The sequence below is a fragment of the Panthera leo genome, chromosome C1 (genome assembly GCF_018350215.1).
Source record: "Panthera leo isolate Ple1 chromosome C1, P.leo_Ple1_pat1.1, whole genome shotgun sequence".
In the NCBI taxonomy this organism is placed as follows: Eukaryota; Metazoa; Chordata; class Mammalia; order Carnivora; family Felidae; genus Panthera; species Panthera leo.
Genome location: NC_056686.1, coordinates 68,794,192 through 68,810,641, shown reverse-complemented (window position 1 = coordinate 68,810,641; position 16,450 = coordinate 68,794,192). Strand labels below are relative to the sequence as shown.

The window sequence follows — 16,450 nt, the reverse complement described above, 5'->3', positions numbered from 1 at the left end:
AGGTAGGATGAAAGACAGACTTTCATGGTGTAATAAACTCTCTGTTGACAGATGAATATGTGGGCCGATTATTTTCTCATATACAGTGAAATAACCTGCTATACATACACTTAAATTGTATGCTCAAAAGTGTAGAAAGGAGAATGTTCCCACGTATGCCATGGCCATCCAGCCAAATGTCATCCAGAACTTTGGCTAGCAGAGGCTTGTACAGCAGGAACAACCATTCTATGTCCCAGAACCTCAGAACCAGCCAAGATATTTATCACCTTTATCTTTGTCACCCAACAACAACACCCATGGCTCCACCATGGTGCAAGCCTTTATGATCTTAGCATTTATTGAAAAAGAACTCGTAGGCCTTGACAAGTGAAATATCACCAATAAACAGAAGAATAGAAGGGTTAATCCAAGAGATGAATGAAAAAGCAAATCTATTCTCCAAAGATAATAGTATTAAGTAGAGTCCAAAAACTGGAACTGCATGTAGTATTTATGAATCACAGGTTATAAGCAGTATACTGATATGATACTACGGATAGAGAGAGAGAGAGAGGAAAAGCCTCAATACCTAGGATATTTATTAGACAAAGAAAGAAAAGATTTTATGCTCCCCATCCCTAACACCAAGACAACATGTGGTAAAGGAAATCATTTTAAAAGAAAGGCTCAAATGTCAAAGCTTTCTGCTTGCTATTTTATGCTACTAAAGGTGGAGACTCAAGATAGAAACTTTTTCAAACTTTATTTTTATTTCTGAAATTATTTAGGAAATACCTTGACAATCCTTTTTGGTTGTGAAAGACGAAGTTGCCATGATCTGAAAGCTTATTATTTTTTTCTGTATGCAAAAGGAACATGTTTTTTTTTTTTCCTGGCAGCTCCAGAAAGAAGTTGAAGGAACCCCAGAAAAACGGAGTGGTAGGAGGCATGGTATCTGAAAACAGGGAGGAACAAACTCCGGAAACTGGAGGCTGTAAAATGGGGGATGGTGTGGTAAGTACTTGTTTGTTTGGCATGAACAACATCCCCTCTCTCTTCTATCTGTTAACCTCTCTGCCACAGCACATGATCCTAATGGTGTCCGTTAGAAAGATTCTTTCATTCTCTCTAGCCCTCCCCGCTATGCTGCTGCTGCTGCTCCTAGTATTATTACTACTGCCAGTAATATACACACACACCACACCAACACGAACCATAGTGGCAAACAAGTCGCCCAAACTGAAATTTGATGTACAAACAACATTACACTTAATTCCTGGTAACTAGTTGATACTCAAATGCCTCCAGATGCTTCCCCTGTTACCCTCCCCCCAATTTCTTAATGGCCACATATATTTTTAAAACAAGATTCCAATCTAAATTGCACACGGTATCTTACTGTCCTGCTGCAAGCAAGTAACCTGAATGAAGGGTGACGTATTTTCATCAATGAATATTCTGTTCCTCCCAACCTTTTTCTCTAACCATGTCATCACCTGCTGATGGCTCTTGGTGTATGTGCATGTTAAAAGGCGTCTCTCCATTTTTTTTTTCATTTAACATTTGTCTTTTTCCAGGTTCTGTCCAAAAGTCTGGACAAAAGTCTAACTGAGTATGCTGATTTTTCTTTAGAGAAACAGCTCTAAAGACTTTTTGTGAGTCATCAGAAAGCTCCTTCTCCCAGATCCCTTATATTTTTATTTTTGATCTTGTCTAATTCAAGAAATTATCTTGACATTTTGTTAGAAAACATACTGTTGGGGCACCTGGGTAGCTCAGTCAGTTAAGCATCTGACTCTTGGTTTTGGCTCAGGCCATGATCTCATAGTTCATGGGTTTAAGCCCTGCGTCGCACTCTGCACTGACAGTGTGGAACTTGCTTGGGATTCTCTCTCTCTCTCTGTCTCTGTTCTCTCTCCCTTTCCCCGCCCCCCCCCTCAAAAATAAATAAATATTTTTTAAAAAAAAGAAAAGGAAAGGAAAGACACTGTTTTCCTGGGATGCCAAAAAAGTGAATTTCAGCTTTATTTGCCAATTGAAGAACCAGGAGAACATGCCTAAATTTCCTTTTACAGATCCCTGAGACTGGGGGACTCTTATCTCTGCATGAAGCTCTCAGTGAAATCTACAGCAGTTCCAAGCACAGAGGAGAGTGTGATAAGAGACTTGGGTCTTACATCTCCAGCATATGCATGTCAATCAAAATCAAAACAAAAGAAAAATTCCTAATAATTTTAACATTTGGTATAAAAAATCGCAAATGGAAAATGCTATGCCTACCTAACTTAGCCAATAATGGTGATTAGACTATGAACTGTAAATGGTTCCATTCATTAATTATTGTTCTCGAAGCCTCATAAAATAAAATTATTTTAATGGAAATCATATCTTCCCTGAATGTAACTTCTTTCTTCAGACACAATACTGTATTTTGTCACTTTCAATACCAGTTAAAAAGTATAATTTTCATAAAGAACATAATTCTTAATATGGAATAAGGCATAAAGTCTGTTAAAATGTTTATCACCTCATGAATTACAGATATATTCTTGCAATGGTCTCCTTGCCTCCATTCTTTCATAAACCTACTCTCTCCCTAATGAATCTTTTAAATACACCAGTTTCCACATTTTATGATATTGCAGAAAAATATCCAATAACTTGTCACTGCTTATAGAATCAAACTTAAATTTAACATTTGGGGACTTTAGTCCTTTTCATCTCACCTCTTCTCTCCAGTCTCACTTTTCCCAATTCCTACCCAAATGTCTGAATTCTCACTGGGACAGGACACTTTCCCACATGCACAGACAGGTATACCTAGAAAATAGTGACCTTTAAACTTCAAGGCTTCTTGCTTGTGCAGGCCCCTCAAAGGGCCTGACCTACCTTTGTTTTCATAATTTTATTTATTTGTTTTTCCTAAAGAGAGACCTTCACAAAAAAATTTGAACTTCTCTTGACGGTATGTTAAATACATTAACTCCATTGTCTAGTTTTCACAGAGTACCCCCAGATTTTCACGCCCTTTTCCTTCTGCTTTTTACTCTAAACATTTACATCTCTTCTTCAAGGTTCAAATCAACTCTTTTTTCCTTCACAAGACATCTCACAGCTACTAGGAACTTCGGGCACTATTGTTTTATATTTCTCATTTTTTTCTCACATTTGAAAATCATGTGTTATCATCTTGTTTATTTATTTATTTATCTTCTTACTTTTATTTTAGATACAGAGAGAGAGCGTGAATGAGCATGGGGGGGGGGGAGGGAGAGAGAATCTCAAGCAGACTCCACACTCATTGCGGAGCCCAACATGGGGCTTGATCCCACAACTCTGGGATCATGACCTGAGCTGAAATCAAGAGTTGGACACTCAACCGACTGAGCCATCCAGGCACCCCAATTATCATCTTGCTTTTATATGCTCTTGTAAGCCATCTGAAATACATTTGGAACATGGATAGTATATGTACATACATATCTACACACATAGGTTAATAAGTTTCACAACTCTGACTAGGAATTTTGCCTATGCTATGCACTTTGTTATTTTGTTCTATATTGCCTTTTTTGTTCTCTAGACAATATATATAGATATTGTATTCTAGCCAGGTAATAGATAAGCATTTTCAAAGCTAGTGCTAAATAATCCACATGATATTTGATATGCCATGAACATTCATTTATTCACAAACCATTTAGTATGGGCCAGCTATGTTTTAGGTACTATACTAGGTATAGTTTAATAATGACTATGAATAATGAACAGATACAAATCAATGTATTAAGTGCTATCATGAGGGAATCACATTTTTATTTAAGGAGCACTGGACTGTGTCTCCTAGTCAGATAAGGATAGAAGGGAGCCATTCAATGGGATTACATAGGAAGTATCATGGAATCCATGTTTTCCACAATTTGGGGTTGTTTTGTTTTGTTTTCATTTTGAACCCCATCTAAGAGGTATTCCTTTTGTGAACTGATTAAGAAGTATCTCCCTTCCCTACTCTAAGGAGCACAGGGGCCCTGACCCTGAAGGAAAAAAAGAAATGGCTTATTGACAGAAGGCTGCTACAGAGAAAAGGCAGCCACAAACTTCTGCTCACAGAGAAGGAGAGTTGTTTTATCCCAATGTTAACAAATACAGTGGGGGAAAAGAGATAACTAGACTGATTGATTTTATACTTTTGTTTGCTTGTTTGGTTTGATTTTTGTTTTTGTGGAGACAGGCCATTTAAAATTTGCTAGCAGTATTTGGCTTCTGATGGTGAAGACATCAATTTAACTGTAGAGCAATTTTTTTTTTTTTTTGAGAATTCAGTAAGAGGGCCTTTTAAGTCTCACAAATGTAAGGCAAATATCCACCCATGGTTCTTGGTGAAAAGTGTGGTAGCACTACAATCAGAACACAGATACTGTAGATTTAAGTATTAAGTATTCTGTTTAGTAAAAATGTTTGGCAAGATCTACATCATTATTAACAGGAAGAATATACATTCCATTCAGAGGATATAACCAACTATCTAGTCATATCAGGGGTATGATACATCTAGATATTTCCAAGTTTTCTCCTTTAGGAACGACTGTCCCACTAGTATCTCTTGGCATTGTTCCCATTCTGAAATTTCATGTGAAGAAATACTTGGAGGAAAGACACACATCTCTGTGTAGTCTGAATCTACACTTCAATTCTGCAAAGACAATGTGCTGGGTCACAGATAAATAGGTTGAAGGGGGGAAAAAAGAAGTCTTCATTTAGGGCTGGAATAGTTAATTGGGAGCCTGCACTCAAAATCATGGAGACTTTTGGACATTCTTGTCAATGAGACTTAGGTTGGGCTGCTACTTGTAAAAACCTGCCAAGAAGTAGGCCCATATCCAGAGGTTGGTTTGGGGCCACTGATCCTTAGAAAACTTCTAGTGGGTGTCTAATTCCTGTCTTCACTGTACTTCTGTTGACTCTACACGCTCAGACCATTTTGATTAAACACTGGCTTGAACTATGCTTCAGATTTTAGAAACTTAACAATCGGTCTAAAATCACAGAGTAAATTTTTATAAGGACTGAAGAAGAATTGGGAAAGACAACAACAAAAGGATGATACTCTGAAGTGCTCTGAAATATGTAAATTTCAGAAAAAATTATGGCTGATAGAGACGACAAGTGACCCCCAAGACAGATGTGTAGGACATATAAGCATTTCTGAGGGATCCAATAAGAGGGGCTTGGACTTCCCCAATTTGCAGGATGAAATCCCCAGATCATAGTTTGACTATTAATGGCAGACTGACTTGTTTGGAGTCATAGGTTAGGATATACGATAGCATATCAATTTTCCAATAATTGACCTAGTCCTCTTCTTATTAATAAAAAGGATCATAAATAAAAAAGTAAGATGATTTATGCTTATCTTATGTGGTGTTTAATTTTACATGTCAACTTAACTGGACCATGGCGCCTATATACTTAATCAAATGTTATTTTCAATGTTTCTGTGAGGCTGTTTTTGGATGAGATTAACATTGGAATCAGTGGACTTTGAGTAGAGCAGATTGCTCTCCATAATGCAGGTGGCCCCCACCCAATCAGGTGGCCTTAACAGAAGAAAGAATGACCTCCCCTAAGCAAGAAGGAATTCTGTCAGCAGACTGCTCTCTGGGTTTAAACTGAAATACTGGCTCTTCCCAGGGTCTCCAGCCTGTTGGTATACCCTGAAGATTTTAGATTTTCCAGCTTTTACATGAGTCATGAGTTAGTTCCTCAAAAAAAAAAAAAAATCTCTATTTGTACACATCCTATTGTTTTTTTTTTTTCTCTGAAGAATCCTGAATAATATTCCCTACTTTGAAATTGTGGTAGTTATTAAACTTGCTACTAAATACTGAAGTTTAATGCAAAATATACATATTTCATATAGTGTCTCAACATAATTAGTGCCTCGTATAGCCATGTTATTTTATTATTGTGCATATATAATATTATTCTTTGAAGTTGTCCATAGACTTTATCAGATTAAACAAAAATGTCCATGTCACAATAATCATTAATAACCTCTACTTTAAAGGCATCAGAAAACCTGAGGGGTCTAGACCCCAAAGAGAAAGAAGGAAAAGAAAAGTAAGCCTAACAACCTGAACCAACTTTTTTCATGCCTCATTTGCTAATTTTTAGACAGTTAAGAAAGAATATAAGAAACCAAGGATAGATAAATCGGCTGAAAAGCTGAGCATAGCTTCTATCATATGACACTAGAAAAAAAAATATTTTTTCTTTCAAAATAGGAAGAGCTCTCAGTTAGAGACACTGGCGGGCTACATCTTAGGAAGGAGATGACGATGAAGCAGAGGCAGACTCTCATGCTTATAAAGATTTTAACCCAATCCTCTGTCAGTTCAGACTTTGATTGAATTGTACTGATCTACCCTTGCTTTAGCTGTGCCACAGTATATATACCTTATATACTTCCTGGGGCAGAATGGTAGAAGGATGAATGGATGGATGGATGGGTGGATGGATGGATACAGAGATAATAGATAGATGATAGATAGATAGATAGATAGATAAGCTTTTTATACAAAACGTCTGTTATTCAGTTAAAAATGATCAAGTTTCCATACATCGGGCCAAGAGAAAAAAAAAACAAAGTAGAAACCCATAGGTGACATGTAATTTGAGATTAATTATATAGAATTTAGGTAAACTATAATTAATATGTCCAAGAAGATAGATGATAAGGCGAAGTACTTCAGCATAGAAATTATAGAACTGACAAATACAGTATTGTGAAATGAGAACTCAGTATATGGGTTTAATAGCATATTATATGTGGAAGAAATGATCACTTAACTTCAAGATACATAAGTAGGAAATCTCAAGACTGATGCATAGGGACAAAAAAAGATTAAAGATACAGAACTGAAATTTTGAGATACATGAGAACTGATGAAAGCAATGGAAGTACAGATAAAATTAAATCTAGGGACACAATAATAAAACTTTTAAAAAGCAAAGACAAAGAAAAATATTTAAAATAGCAAAGAAAAAAACACGTCCTTCAAGAGAGTAATGATAAAAGTGACAGCTAACTTCCCAACAAGAATGATGGAAGTGAGGAAATAATAGAATACCTTGAAAGTGTTGAAAGAAAATAACAGCCAGGGTAAAATTCTTTACCTAATGAAAATATCCTTCAAAAGGTAAGAGAAAACAAGTATCTTCAGACAATAAGAGAAAAACACTGATATATTTTTCCTTGGCAGCCCCATAGTTGTTCTTCAAGCAGAAGAACATGCCATAGACAGAACAAAGAAAGGAAGAGGGTAATAAAGAAAAATGGAAATGGTAACTATGCTGTATATATAAAAGAACTTGGACTGTACAAAACAACAATAATGCTCTGTTTGATTTAACTGTATTCAGAACTAAAATGCATTGAAATAATAATATAATAAAAGGGAACAGATAAGTGAAGTTAATGTATATGAAGATTGTAGCATCATCTGAGAAGCACTGTAAGTGTATTTATATTGGATTCTAATAAATTAAAGAAAATGTTATAATCTCTATGGTTATGGTATAGGGATAAAACATTTTTGAAGACACTGAGGAGGGCACCTGTTGGGATGAGCACCGGGTGTCATATGGAAACCAACTTGACAATAAGTTATATTTAATATATTAAAACAAACAAATAAATAAATAAATAAAATTTCCTTGTAGCGGGGAAAAACATTTTTAAAGAACAAAATATCTAGCTAATTTTTAAAGCTAAGTAAAGAGACAAAAATGAATACAGAACAGGTGAGAAAAACAGAAAACAAATAGATCATACATAGATATAAGCTTAACTCTATCAATGACTACTTTACATATAAACAAGCTACAATTGCAAGAAAAAGGTCATGCAGAATTAAAAACAAAGAGAACAAAACTATATCCTCTTCACAAAAACATAACTCAGCAAGCTTAAAAGTAAAACTGATACAACATAAAACTACAAAAGTAATCTAATAACACTCTATTAATATTTGTCAAATTTAGGTTATAAAGCAAAAGTATTATTAAAGGACAGATATTTCATGATGATATACATGTACATACACAATGAAGAATAAATATAAAAATTTGTACACATAAAATGACATAGATATAGGAAATCTTTTCCAATAAAATTTCCCAATAAAAAAGGAGAAAAAGAAAAATCCAAACAATATTGGGAAATTTTAGCACACTTCACTTGAACACTGATCATATTAATGAAAAAAATTTTTGAATGTGAAGAAATAGATATGTTCATGGTTTGAAAAACTGAACATTTAAAACAAAAAGTAAATTTTCTCAAATTGACCAATGGATTCATTACAATTCCAATAAAAATTCTGGCAGATTTTTTTAAAGTGTATATGTGTATGTTAGTGGTGGAAGAGGGGTTGTGTCAACACACTGATTTTAAAATTTATATAGGGGCTCAAAAGAGCAAAGGTGAGCTTAAAAAAGACCAAAATTGGAGGCATGTTTGAAGAAGATAAACATACATACCAAATACCAAAATGTATTCTAAAACAGTAGTAATTAACAAAATGTGGTAAGAACAGACAAATGGTCTGATGGAACAGAAGAAAATCCAAAGATTTGCTGCCTGAAACTGTCACTTGATTTTTTAAAATGTCACAATGTAGTGTAGTTGAGATAGAATAATCTTTTCAATAAACAATAGTGGATCAATTAGATCTGCACATGGAAACAAACGACTTAACCCATACTTCCTACTGTACAAAAAAAAAATCAATCCCATATGGATTGTGAAGCTAAAAGTTAGAAAGAAAACAAACAAAAAAAATTTTTTTTTGGAAATTTCTTCATGACCTTGAGATAGGGAAGGACATTAAAGCACTAAGTATGAGGAACAACAATGACAACAAAAAGGTTTATATTTAACGGTATTTAAATTAAGACCTGTTCTTTCAACAAAAGATGCCATAAAGAAATAAAAAATATCCACGAAGCATAAATATTTATATCTTTAACAAAGTATTCATGTATATCCATCCCCTCCTCCCAGTCCTTTAAATCAACATGAGAAATGTAGACATCTCAATTGACTATTGGGAAAAAGTCTTGAACTTCACAAAAAAGGATATTTATACTGACAAGAAAAATGTGAGAGGGTACTAAATAACATACTTAAAAGTTCATACGCATACACACAAATTTGGAACAGTCTCAACAACAGTAATCATAAAGGATAAGCAAATTAAAATTGCAGTGAGATATACAAATACCCACCAAATAGCTAAAATTAAAAAGACAGATAATATGAGGTATTGACAGTAATATGGAGCAACTGAACTGTCAGATAATTGCTACTGGGAGCATAAATGGGTATTTCTCTCCTGCGTATAGACATAACAGAAATATATCACCAATAAGCATGTACAAGAATACTCATATATTAATAATCATAATAACAAATGTATAATGGCTAAATAAGCTATACAGCAATGAGAGTGTACAAACATTCACAAACATGGGTTAAGCTTACAATTACAAAGTTGAGTTAAAGAAGCCAGACACAGAAGAATGCATACAGTATGATTCCATTGATATAAAGTTCTAAGAAAGCCAGAGTTAATATATGGTATTTGAAGTCAGAATACAGGTTATATTTGGGGATGGGGAGAGTAGCTATGTATTAGTGGTAGAGAAGGAGCATGGTCAGGGTAGTGGTAACCTGGGTATGTTCATTTTGTAACAACTCCTACAGCTGTACGTGTTTCATCTACTTATGTATAAGCCTGTTATACCTAAAAGCTCACACACATACACACAAAATTTGAACAGCCTACACACAGTAAATAGTCAAGAAATGTTATCATTACTGGAGGTGAGCATTTGAGGCACTAATTCCCTACTCTCAAGCCTGTGAAAATCAACAGTGATGGCCTGAGCCATGGTGAGCGCAGAAAGACACAAGAGGCAATACGCAAGTTCCCAACAGAAAAAGATGGCAAATGAGTAACAGACTAGAAATAGAGTGTGTCTGGAGTCATGGAGACTGTTTCATTCCTCAACTCCATGTTTGTTGAGCTGCAACACCCTTAATTCCATCTCAGTGGAGCGGAATATGTTGCTATGTTCTGACAGAGCATTCTGGAAACTTAGACATTTTGCCACATTGCCCTTTTCAGTTCCCTCCTTTATCATGGAGGAGAAAAAACAAAACAAACAAAAATACACCTTTTATGTATTTTCTGAGATTTGGGGGTACTTTTGAATATCAAAACTGTGTACAATTTTCGTGTGGGGATATCTATAGCTGGAAGGTCAACAGTACTTAAAGATATCAAAATAATGTGTGTCTTGAAAAAGATGGAGGTAATCCCCACCTTGCCCTTGCTCCACGGTTTTCCATGGCTCCACAAGAAGGGATATACAGGTGAATGGAGCAGATAGAGGATATAGGATAGTCTGGTTAGCTTGGGGTTTAGAAGCCTGTAATGTAATGACAGAGGGAGTCAGGGTGAAACCAACACTTCAGCAGCCTTTGATGCTCATTGATGATCATTCATTCTGCATCCATTTAAGGGATACCACTCCATGACTACATATGGCCAGGTAGGCAAGGAGACCTCCTCTTCCCCTATCCCTCCTTCCTTTCTCCAACATTTAAGGAAGAAGCTCTTAGAGAAAAAAAAAAAAAAAAGCTCTTGCTTTGTCCCCAAGTTCAAATTGTTTTTCCAACTGATGAGAATCCTATCAGGGATGATGCTTCAGCAACTGTCTAATATTTTGCTCTCTATTAAGAAAAAATTATATTGAGGGGCACCTGGGTGGCTCAGTCAGTTAAGTGTCCGACTTTCGCTCAGGTCATGATCTCATGGTTTGTGGATTCGGGCCCTGTGTCAGGCTCTGTGTTGACCATTTGGATCCTGGAGCCTGCTCCGGATTCTATGTCTCCCTCTTTCTCTGACCTTCCCCTGCTTGTCTCTGTCTTTCTCAAAAATAAATAAACATTAAAAAAAATTTTAAAGAAAAAATTATATTGATAAATCTGAGGTCTACTATACTTTCTCTCCATTTAGAGGTTGCTGTGTGATATGTGTCTGCTACGTTTAGGACCATATTACATTTATTCAGTAGCTATATCTTATAGTCTTCTGAATTCAGGCATCATTGGGCATTTAACTCTGGACATGAAAAACGATCTTGAATCAGCTATTGATGAATTCTTTCAACGCGGTCACTCTTTCTCTCATTTTTTTTCACTTTGTCTCTTTTTTAATGTTAATTTTTCTAAGAAGAAAAATCTTTCCAAGCTGTATCTCTACATTACAGAGGACACATATGCCATCTGGATATTGTCCCTCTACTCCCCCTCTCTCCTTAATCTGCTACTTCCCAAATTCTGTTTTCCTCTCCTTATACTGATTTTGCATTACAAAAACCTAGCAAACCATCTGGCAAGAGCATAATCTTCTTTGGAAAGAGGGCAACAAACTAAGAGTGCAAAGGCCAGAACTCTCTTTAGCATATAAAGAAAGAAGACATTTTTGGAACTCTAATACATTAATAATTTTTGTTCAGTGACTCTTTCCTTCTCTTAAGGATTTCTGGTCCCTGAAAAGAGATGAACAATATTTAAATATGCTACCACACTCGATATTTAGGAATTATTCTCTTGAAAAACTTCCCTTTATCTTAAGGGAGGATAAAGCAATCTTTGCTTCTCCTAGAAGAGAAGGTCTAGCATTTTCCCATAAACACTAAATTCCTAAAAAAAGAAAAACAAAATTCTCCCTGTTTTCTGTTAATGTTGGTTAGTTGAGCAGTGGTTGTTGGGGGTAGGAGTTTGTAGTAGTTTGAAGCTGACCTCTCTTAAGCCCTCAGAGCAATAGTTTGCCTAATTCATGGTAATTCCTTGAACTTAGAATTAGAGTAGTTGAAGTCTTTTTTCTGTTTAGTGTGTTGGCTGTGATTATAGGACAAGAAAAACTTCATTTAAAGCCCTGTTAGAAGGGATGAATGAGTGGTTCTAGTGGGAAGACATGTAGTGGGAAGAGGTCAGGGCTATCGCTAAACATTTTATAATGCGCAAGACAGACCACATAGAGTTTTTCAGCCCAAATATCATTATTTGAGATTGAAAAACTCTGGGTTAGAACATACCTCTATATTTACCATCTACAGTGAAATTCAAAGTTAACAACAGATACTTCATGAGAATCTGGTAGTCCTATAAATTCCCTATCTATTGGCCAAGATGATTATTCCTAAGACACAATTAGCATTTTTATATGGCTCCATAAGGGTGGCATGTTTATTACTCCAAAATTTCCAGTAGCGGATTCCATTGACTTCCTCCAGATGTAATCACTGACTTCCAACGTCATCATTTATATCTCCAAACGCAGCCCATTTTAGTTCAATAAAAATGAATTGCTAAAATTCCACTCATCTCTCTTCAATGAGATTGACTTCCCCAATTTTGACAAGTCACCAGATTTTGATGATAATCTCAGCAATCAGATGGAAAATCTGAAAGGAGAATAATCCAATAACTGGATCCCATTCACACTCTTCAGAGGTGCCATCAAACCAGCTTAGTTTATTGTTTCACTAGAAACAAGTAACTGCAAAACCATGTAACTACCAGGCCAGGTGGTAAAGCAACCTAGAGGTCAAACAAGCAAATTGACATAACACTTTAAAATATGCTATTTTGTCAGGGTGAATGACAGTTCTGTTATGTGCATAAAATCACAGATTTATCTGAATGCTAAGTTACTTGTCAAGGAGTCATTTTACCATTCTTTTTTTTTCTCTGCCTTGTGTCATGCAAGATTCCTTGAAGCAACTAAAAAAACAGCCATAATCCATTTGATTTTCTGCCTTCCCATGAGAAAAATTTTGACAGATGATAAATAGCAACTGCTGACAATCATCAATGTGAAGCTATCATGCTTTTACATTAAATACAAAAACAGAGTTGTAAAGTCACAAGGGATAGGACTTTTGACACATAAGAGACAAATATATAATCCTCAGAACTAAATCACTGTTGGGATCTAAGCAAGTGCAACAAAGCACAGCTGCTTTTAGAATCTCACAAAGTCAAACTAAAGCTAACTTTGATATCTGGAACGTAACGCATGTTCCAACCCATGTGCCATGCTCTTATCCAGAAGCTTGGGTTAAACTTGCAAACATCACCAAATGTGTTGCAGAAAGGAAATAGCCATTTTATCATACTGTCTCTTTTAATTAAGGCCAAAAAGTAGACTAGAAAACAAATAAAAATACCATAAAACCTAGTTAATTAGAATAGAAGGGCAATTCTGAGCAAAAGGGGTTTGAATATCAGATGTCTGTATCTCATTAAACCTATACGACAGCTCTGCATGTATGAACCTTCAAAGAAAAGCAATAAATTGTCCAGATTACTTGTCAATATGAGGAAGTCATCTGCAAAGGTTACATCCTTTATAGTCTAAGCTGCTCCCTCTTCTGCTGTTGACAAGTAATCAGAGTAGTTCACGGATCATTCTTTCACTTATGGCTTACTTGTGGCTATTTAGTGACATTCACTTCAAGTTATCTAACCAATTTAGCAACCTAAAGTACCCCTGGGACCCAATTTCCACCTCAAATTATATATATTTTTTTATTTTGGATTAAATGACTAATTTTAATGGGGAAATCTTATCTAATAGGCTAGGGAATAGCACTTATTTCAAATTTCATGCTATTCTAAATGATCCTGGTAACAAATTAAAAAGGTTTTATAGCACACTGTTTATTTACCTAATTAGTAATACACTGGCCTTTTGGCTTTTATCTAAGCTTGTTTTTCTCTATTTGGCCTAATTTCCCATGGGAGAATAAAGGTGAGATAGAGAGGGTTAGAGAGATCATTCTTTATTCTCCAATCTCCTTCCTTTCTTCCTCCTTCTACTTACACACACACACACACACACACACACACACACACACACACACAGATTTGTAGCTCTATATAGGTTACAATGCTTAGCAGAGTCTCCAACACTGAAAAAGTGTGAGTGGAGCCACATTTTCAAAAAACACTTCCATGTTTTTTTTTTAACATTTTCTATATCTATGAGATTTTTCTACATTCATTCTACATACCAATATTTCTAATTGTGTATTTTGGTAAACTAATCATAGCCTCCAAAATCAACCATTTATAAAGGGATAGGTTACACCTATTAAGAGCACACTTAAATGAAAGGAGTACCTACATGAAAGTTGGCAGAAGTGATAATGGTGATGAGAACAGAGAGCCCATTATGCATTTTACATATACGGTTGTATTTCATTTTTATAATAAAACTATTGGGGAGAAAATACTACTAAAATTTACAGACTTTAAGTAAGTTATTCAATTTTACATATTTAGAAATTATCAAAGCTAAACTTGAATTTTTTAAAATATTTTTTTAGTGTTTATATATTTTTGAGAGAGAGAGAAAGAGTGTGTGAGCAGGAGAGGGGCAAAGAGAGAGAGAGGGAGACACAGAATCTGAAGCAGGCTCCTCTGAGCTGTCAGCACAGAGCCTGATGCAGGGCTTGAACTCACAAATTGTGAGATCATGACCTGAGCCGAAGTCAGACACTTAACCCACTGAGCCACCTGGGTGCCCCTTGAATTCTTTTTTTCTTTCTTTCTTTTCTTTTCTTTTTTTTTTTTCTTTTGCCTAACTTTTGGTCATTGATTCCATTCAGTGCCTCTCATAGAAATGCTTAAGTTTAATTACTTTTATGTCTTTCTTTTTCTTTTTTTTTTTAATGTTTATTTTTGTGTGTGTGAGAGAGAGAAAGCACACACAAGCGGCAGGGGCAGAGAGAGAGGGACAGAGGATCAAAAGCAAGCCTGCGCTGGCAGCAGAGAGCCTGACAAAGGGCTTGAGCTCACTCACCTCAAGATCATAACCTGAACCAAAGTCAGATGCTTAACCAACTGAGCCACCCAGGTGCCCTTATTTTTCTTATTTGTAAAAAAAGTTTTACAGTACCTTTCTTCAAAAGAATATAAACTTTCAAAGTTATATAATGTTATGTAACACTAATGAAGAATGATGGCTTCAGTAGTACTGAAGTTTTAAATTCTTTCTTTTTCTTTATCTTTTTACTAAATAATAATTATTGATTATTACATTTACAAGCTTAGTCTTTGATGAAGATATACATGATAAATAATTTTTTTTTGTTTTTTCACACTAGCTAATTATAAGTTTGAGAAATTATTCTCTCAAACTTTGGAATCTGAGATGGTGAAAACAATTAAGTAAAATTTCAGTATGTTTTATCAATAAGTGGGATAAAAACATTGAGAAGTATGAACCTCTATGGTTATTTCACGTGAATGGAAATGCCTGGGATTAATACTACCTTGAAGTAGACGATAAGATCCTAAGGAAGTTAAAGACATTGAAAGTCTAGATAATACACATTTACAAAGGAAGTACTTATTTGCATTCAAATGTAAATAGAAAAACATACAATGGCTTTCGTATTAAACTATTAACTTTTAAGTAAAATGAAACATGTGGTTTGTATAATGTCAGCAGTAGTAATATCCAATATTGATTATAGTTTTTTTTCTCATTAAAGTTGAATAGATGCTGTTACTAATAAAGTTGCGTACTTTTTGGCCAAAAATACTCAGAAATAGAGTAGATGAATGAATCCCTCCTAGAATACATTTTTGGATCATTTACTTACCAAGTGCATCATGTAGTAGAGGAGCAGTGTTTTCTTCTTGCTGCAGATCAAACAGAAGACCCTTAAGTGAAAGATAACAGTATTGTCAAGAGTTAGTTTTTTATCCTCATCTGACCTTCATTGAATGTACTTGAGAAGGGCTATCAGAGAGAAGACTTTGTTTTCAAAGTACCGTCTGTCATAACACCTCTTTGCCAGCCTGATCTTTATAAACTAACTTATATAAAGGCAGGAATACTATGATACCTGGATGACTGTCTCAGAGACAGAAGCATGAATAACTCTAGACCATGTCAGCCTCCAGGGATATAAAGTATCTTAGCCTATTTAGGCTGCTATCATGAAAATACCTTAGACTGGGTGGCTTAAACAACAAACAGTTCTAGAGGCTGGGCAGTCTACAACCAAGACAGCAGCCGATTCGGTGTCTGCTGAATGCTTGCATCCTGGTTGTTAGACAGTTGTCTTTTTGCTGTACCCTCACAAGGCAGAAAAGTAAAGGAGCTCTCTAGGGCCTCTTTTATAAGAGCACTAGCCTCACTCATGAAGGTTCCACCCTCCCAAAAACCCCACCTCCAAATACCATCACAAAATATGAATTGGGGGAGACAAGTACTCAATCTGCAGCATATGGTAAGGTACTTAACTTCTCCTTTCACAATCTCACTCTTAAGAGGGAACATCTAATAAGAAATCTAAAATCAGAAAATAAAACTTGTGTAAT

At 35.4% G+C, this 16,450-nt stretch overlaps 2 long non-coding RNA genes across 4 annotated transcripts in view; one reads left to right on the top strand and one right to left on the bottom strand.

The window, feature by feature from the left end:
- Positions 1–16,450, bottom strand: part of LOC122227942 — a 113,213-nt gene that overhangs the window by 33,963 nt on the left and 62,800 nt on the right. Inside the window, exons 4-5 of one of the 2 annotated variants that reach the window (XR_006206285.1) lie at positions 15,727–15,787; positions 899–974 (exon numbers count right to left, since the gene is read on the bottom strand). This is a non-coding gene — a long non-coding RNA (uncharacterized LOC122227942). Of the gene's footprint in view, positions 1–898; positions 975–15,726; positions 15,788–16,450 lie in introns of those variants that run through there. The other variant, XR_006206284.1, reaches the window with a different exon arrangement.
- Positions 1–16,450, top strand: part of LOC122227943 — a 58,215-nt gene that overhangs the window by 26,614 nt on the left and 15,151 nt on the right. Inside the window, exons 3-4 of one of the 2 annotated variants that reach the window (XR_006206286.1) lie at positions 882–996; positions 1,560–1,623. This is a non-coding gene — a long non-coding RNA (uncharacterized LOC122227943). Of the gene's footprint in view, positions 1–881; positions 997–1,559; positions 1,624–16,450 lie in introns of those variants that run through there. The other variant, XR_006206287.1, reaches the window with a different exon arrangement.